This window comes from Pseudopipra pipra, chromosome 3 (assembly GCF_036250125.1).
Source record: "Pseudopipra pipra isolate bDixPip1 chromosome 3, bDixPip1.hap1, whole genome shotgun sequence".
NCBI classification, from domain to species: Eukaryota; Metazoa; Chordata; class Aves; order Passeriformes; family Pipridae; genus Pseudopipra; species Pseudopipra pipra.
In genome coordinates this window covers 62,999,067-63,005,066 of record NC_087551.1, presented here as the reverse complement: position 1 = coordinate 63,005,066, position 6,000 = coordinate 62,999,067, and the positions used below count along the sequence as shown (strand labels likewise).

The 6,000-nt window shown below is 44.5% G+C and overlaps 1 protein-coding gene and 1 non-coding gene across 4 annotated transcripts in view; one reads left to right on the top strand and one right to left on the bottom strand.

Annotated features, from left to right (window-relative positions):
* Positions 1–773: 773 nt before the first annotated feature.
* On the bottom strand, positions 774–845 carry TRNAE-CUC (transfer RNA glutamic acid (anticodon CUC)). The gene has a single exon. It is a non-coding gene; the product is annotated as a tRNA-Glu (tRNA).
* A 64-nt stretch (positions 846–909) lies between these two features.
* NCOA7 (nuclear receptor coactivator 7) overlaps positions 910–6,000 on the top strand; it is a 93,087-nt gene continuing 87,996 nt past the window's right edge. The window contains exons 1-2 of one of the 3 annotated variants that reach the window (XM_064649579.1): positions 910–1,078; positions 3,324–3,500. The gene's annotated coding sequence lies outside the window, so the exon portion shown is untranslated. The remainder of the gene's footprint in view (positions 1,079–3,323; positions 3,501–6,000) is intronic. The other 2 variants (XM_064649585.1, XM_064649580.1) reach the window with 2 other exon arrangements.

Below are 6,000 nucleotides of genomic sequence, written 5' to 3'. Positions count from 1 at the left end.
ATTGCACAGGATTGCATCCAGATGATTCTTGAATATCTCCAGTGAGGGACACTCCACAACCTCTCTGGGCAATCTGTTCCAGTGCTTGGACACCAGCACAGTAAAGAAGTTCTTTCTCATATTCAGGTGAAACTTCCTGTGCATCAGATTCTGCCCGTTGCCTCTTGTCTTATTGCTTGGCACCACTGAAAAGAGCCTGGTTCCCTCCTCCTGACATCCTCCCTTCAGATCCTTGTAGACATTGATGAGGTTTCCTCTCATTTGTCTCTTCTTGAGGCTGAACAGGCCCAGTTTCCTCAGCCTTTCCCCATAACAGAGATGGTTCAAAGATTTGTGATACCACTAAGTAACCATTCACCTCTGGGGAGAAAGATGTGGAAACACCCTAAACTGTAAGAGCAGCCAAAAAAAAAAGGAAATTATGGTATTTGTAAGTGCTGGCCAACAGCCCTACTTTTACCCCTCTAAGCAGCCTCTGCTGACTTCTAGACTCCCTATGCACGACCATGGGGTGTCCACAGGTAGTTCTGTGAAGTCAAGACTTCCAAACACTACACCTGGCCACACTTCCCCTGCCCAGAGCTGTGACTTTGCTCATTGCCTTTGTGCACGACTCCTCCACGCTGCCAAATGTGTATTAATACTCGCAGCTGGGAAGTAATGCCCACGCCTCGCGCTCGCACAGCAGCGGGCCGATGCTCCCAGAATTGTAAAAGCAGGAGAAGGTCGGAAAGAATCCAAAAACGCAGGAGAGTTGGAGAGCAAAAACACTTTTCCCTGACCGGGAATCGAACCCGGGCCGCGGCGGTGAGAGCGCCGAATCCTAACCACTAGACCACCAGGGAACTTGACGATAGCGTTGTCATTCCTTCCTACGACTCCTTTCTGAAGAACCCCAACGGCCATAACGACACCCCTACGCCGCATTGTGCCGCTGTTTTTTCCCTGTGCTCCCACCTTCCAGGCAGTACCAAGTCGTGGAGGCAGCTGCGTGTACGGAGGGACGTTCCATTCCACCCCACAGAAGGGGATAGCGACGGCGGGGTGGGAAGGAGAGTGGGCGGCCCAGGCGAGGCGGGTGAGGGTCCCCCACCGCGGGCGGGAGGCGGGATGGCTGTGGGGGGCCGGGCGAGACGGAGCCGTCAGCCCGGGGGTGCCTCAGCGGGAGCGGGGGTGACTCGCTCATGGCCACAGGCAAGAGCTGCGCGGCCGGGGCAGGGGCGGGGAGTTCGGGGAAAGGCGCCGGAGCGCGGGGCCGGGTCTCCCTCCCTTCTTCCGCGGGGCCCCCTCCGGCCGCCTTCGGCGGGCGCGGGGCTCCGCGCAGTTGTTTTCCCTCCTTTCGTGTTGCTTGTACACGCTGTTCCTGACAAGATCGTTTCTTTACGGGGTGCCGCTGTCACGGCTGCAGGCGGGGCCTCGTCAGCCGAGCGCTGTGCCCTGCACATCCTGGGAGGCGGCTGCCGGGAGGGAATGAACGTGGCGGTTCCCTCAGCTCCGGCTTGGTCGCCCTCCGGGCAGGCTGTGGAAATAAAAGCACCGGTGTTAGGCCTGCAGGGGAGAGCCGGTCCAAGGGCGTGCCTCAGGTGGGAGCCAGTGGCTCCACAGAGGGACTCGAGGTTGGGGGTTTGCTTGCCTTGCACTCCCGCGGCCTCCTCACGCCATAGATAATAATCCGTGACCTTGCTTTTTTTGGTAAGATTTGTGTGAGAGGAATGAAAACTGCCAGCGATGCAGATGACATTGCATGAGCGCTTCTTCCTCTGGCATGTCGGTTTTATGAAAGCAGTACGAGGAAAAATAATATTCCCTATTTTAGCAGTGTCCAACAATACGGGCAGGTTGGCTCTACACAAGCAAATTTCTCTAAATCTAAAGCACTCTGCTTCTAAAATGCATTATATAAGAAACCTTTTCTGTGTTAAGATAGATAAGCTTCTTCTGGACTGTGCAAATATACATTAGCTGATCTTTAAAAGCTTTAGAGTCAGAAAACAAACTTAAAGGGATCCCTTTCCTCAGGGATGTATTCAGGAGGTTGATGGTGTTTGGTTTGTGTCTCACTGGAGTTCCTTGTCATCGGCCAACAGGTGATTTCATCCCAAACCCTTCACCATAGCAGGCTGGAACAAAACATGGGTCTTGATTGTGATGGAGATTTCTTTTGTCTGAATTGAGCAATTTTATTGTGCAATGAGGTAGATATCATAAAATACAAGGTTATAATCAGGCTGTCTTAAATACAATCTTATGTCTTATATATGCAAGAATACCATTTCACATGTGTAGATTGATAGCACCTTCATTGGTAAGACCAATGCATTTCAGGCCTTGAGGAGACAAAGCTGTGGAGTGCTCAGGGCTGAGGTATCACTGTGGCCTGAGGCCACTGCAAAGAGGAGTGTGTGGTTAGGGGAAAGAGGTCAGCTTGTCCCCACAGAGGTAATCTGTGCCCATTGTCGAAGAGAAAGGCAAGGTGGGACCTAGTTTCCTGCAACATGGAACCTGCAAGGAATGTGAACCAAATAATGAGATGGTTCCATGCTGCAGAAACTGAGCTAGCCTTAAGGAGTTTGTATGCTTCACTAGGTCCACAGTGTCATGGTTAAAAGCATAGGCTTCTCCACCCTGGGTGCTTATAATGTGTGTTTTGGAGTGGTACTGAGTTCTGTGCTTCTGTGGCTGAGATGTTAGCAGCACAAGACAATTAGTTTAGAACACAGTAGTAGGTCCACAGCAGTTGCATTTGCAGTGTTGAAAGTGTGTGTTACAGAAGGGTCATTGTCACTGAGTTCTTAGAAGGCCTCTGTTGTGTGACACTGCAGAGGAAGGTAGGGATGAGCCCCCTGATTCTTAAGCTGCCTGACTGTTGGAGACAAAATATTCCCCCCTGACAATTTCAGAAAAGTAGCGGAGCCTATGAAAGCTGTGATCTTATGGCTGATGGCAGGGTGGGAAAATGTGTTTTTTACAGGCCCTAGAAAACTCTTAAAGGTAGAAACAAATCAGTCTTGTTCTGTTATACTTGACAATTGGCAAATTATTCTCCAAGTGAGTAATACATCTTACTAAATTTCTCTTGAGCAGTGAAGGGGTTGTTGATTACATCCACAGAAGCAGTGAAAACTAAGGTATGTACTAGAAAAATGTATTGAAATAAGAAATCTTTTCCTGGATGTGAACCTGGCTGACCACTAGACCATCAGGAAAGTAGCATTGAGAGTCATATGCTGTCTAGTTATTTTTAGAAATGGCTTTCTCTGCTGTACAAGTCATGTGCACTGACAAAAGATTATGCCTCTTCTCTTGCTTCCTGTATCCAACAGGGAAATGCATCAGTGAAACTGTCAGCGATTCAGCCTCCTGCCAGCACAGAAGCAGCCGGTGCCTGCATCCCTGAGATGCTGGCTGAAGAATGATCTTCCCGAAAGCGCCAGGGAAGGAATGTCAGAGACTGATGTTTCTTTTCACTTAACAGAACAGTGGTGTATTGGTAAAACCAAGTGAGTACCATTCAGTCTTAGAGTTACTGTACCACAGCTGTCAGTTTGGAATGTAAAGCTGAATTTTGGAACCTGGAAAATCAGAGCGATTACTTTAAATGCAAGCTGTACAGCAGCATGCAATTAACTTGTCTGTTCCATATGAATACAGTACATATTATTATTACTTTAATTTGCCATGTTAATTGATGTGTGACAGTAGGCTTAGTATGTAAAGGTGAGTAAGAATAACATCAAAGCAATGTGCTAATTTATGAAAAGTACATCATTTGAGTATGTTTCTACTCTATAATTGTAAATACAAAGTGTCTTTAGGACCCGTGGTACATGCTTCAGCAGTAGCGAAAATCCTCGATCCGCACACAATCTGTAAATTGTATTTGTGACTGTATAATTTGTGCATTTATCACTCTTCTCTTACCTCAAGTGTGTGTTTCATTTGGAAAGTCCTGACATCAGCCTTTCTTCTTTAAGTTAGCCTGACTTAAAATGTACATCATCCCAGTTTCAAGGAAGTGGAGAGGAGAGGGACGGAGGAGATGATGCATGGTCTTTTGCTATTTTATGTTTACTTTCCACGTATGGTCAGAATGGTTACCTAACTGTTAGATTATAACGGTTTTCTGGCGGAAAAATACTATTGTAGTTTATATTTATTATATCTGTTTTAACCGTAATAGTGTTTTAATGGAAATAATGTAAGGAAAACCTCAAAAGGCGTTGTCCAAGTATCAGAACTTCTGATCTCCCAGCTCCAAGCCCCTATTCCAGACTCCCTCTGCCTGCAGTGTGGCGCACACAGCGCCAGGGAGCGGCACACGAGGACGTGCAGCGTCACATCTCGGTGCCGTCCAGGCGCAGCATTCCCTCTTTACGGGAAATACTTTAATGATCCTGAAGAACAAGAAAAGGAGCAACCAGCAATATTTTATAAATACTTTTACAAGTTCTTTTTTTCTTTTCCTTCAGCTGCCATTTTAACCCTGGCACTGTATTTTATTTAGAAAAACGTGTGTCAGCTTTTTTTTTTCTCTTAGCCTATGTTAAAATGCACCTGTTTCGGGGGTTTGGGATAAGGTATGGTGGTGGGATGCTTCATCCAGCGCCCACTGAGCTCAAAAAAATACCTTAGTTGAAACAAATAGGACTTTTTTGCCATCTTTTGTATCAGCAAATTTCGTTTCCTTTACAGTCTTTCTTCTGAGCATTTTGGAAGCAACTTTTGGTTTGCTCTACTACACAGTAAAAATGGGTGCATAGAATCAGTTATTAGTGGAGAAGTTCTTATAAAATTTTCAAGCTATGGCCCCTTTCCCATTTTTGTAAAACTTGTGGAAATTTTCAGTACCTCTGTCAAATTGAGTTCTACTTAGATGATCAATTCAAAGTTAAAGGGTGAGTTGGGGACACTCTGAAAATTCATCATTACATAAACTGAAGAAACCAGGCTAAAAATAGCCCTCAGTGCATGGTAGGATCAAGCTGGGCCTCAATTATGTATGCATAAAAGTCTGTCTGTATGAAACCTATTTTGTGACTACTTCATGGTGAATAATTGTAGGAGTAATTGGGAAAAATGGGACTGCTAATTGAAAAAAAAGATCGGTGTCACCTTTATTTTCATATCTTTTCAAAAATGGACTGTTGTAGTAGTCAAGGTTATCAGTGTAATTCTTTATGGCAGGTTTGTCTTTCTTAAATAAGCAAGCTGTAAGCTAACAGTTGCAGATGTAAAAAAAAATCCAGAAACTACATGAAACACACATGAGTAATACAATATTTTTTTCTGCTATTAATGTAAGCTGATCTGAATGCAGGCCATAAACATACTGTACCTCTAAGAATTTTTTCACTGTAATGCATGCAATTCTGTTAATGTACTCTGAAGTGTGTATTGTGGGAGATCAAAACCCCTTCAAATGTAGTGCTTAAGTATCCCAAATCTGTTCTGTCTTCCATGTGTGGTTATACATGTGAGTTTTGTGATAAATCTATTTCTAGGGTAAAAATTCACAGTTTGGAAGTGATTAAAATAGTGAAATTGCATTTTATGTCCATCAAAATAGTGCAATCAGTGATAAAACAAATTTGTGCAATCCTGAAATGAATGAGCAACGTGAACTTAAGATTTTCTCAGGAAAAGATATTCTAACCTTTAAAGATATTCTCCTCTAACTATAAAGAAAAAAAGAAGACAGAGAAAAGAAACACACATTGCTTCAAAACTTTCATAATTTTAAATATAGCCTTGGGATTTCTTGGGCCCTGATGCATATCTTGGGAATGCCTGGGGTTGACTCTTGAGCAAATCAAGTGCCACCATCTGAAGCTTAAAATAGGACCCATGGTTCCCAGTTTCCCATCTGTCATTAGGATAAGATCTGGCACTAGTGAGATCATACTAAGGATTACCAATTGCAGTGGAAAATAATATGTTTTAATCACACCATTGCAAGCATGTGAAGAAAAGCAAAATGGGTAATTTTTTCCAAAGAAAGAA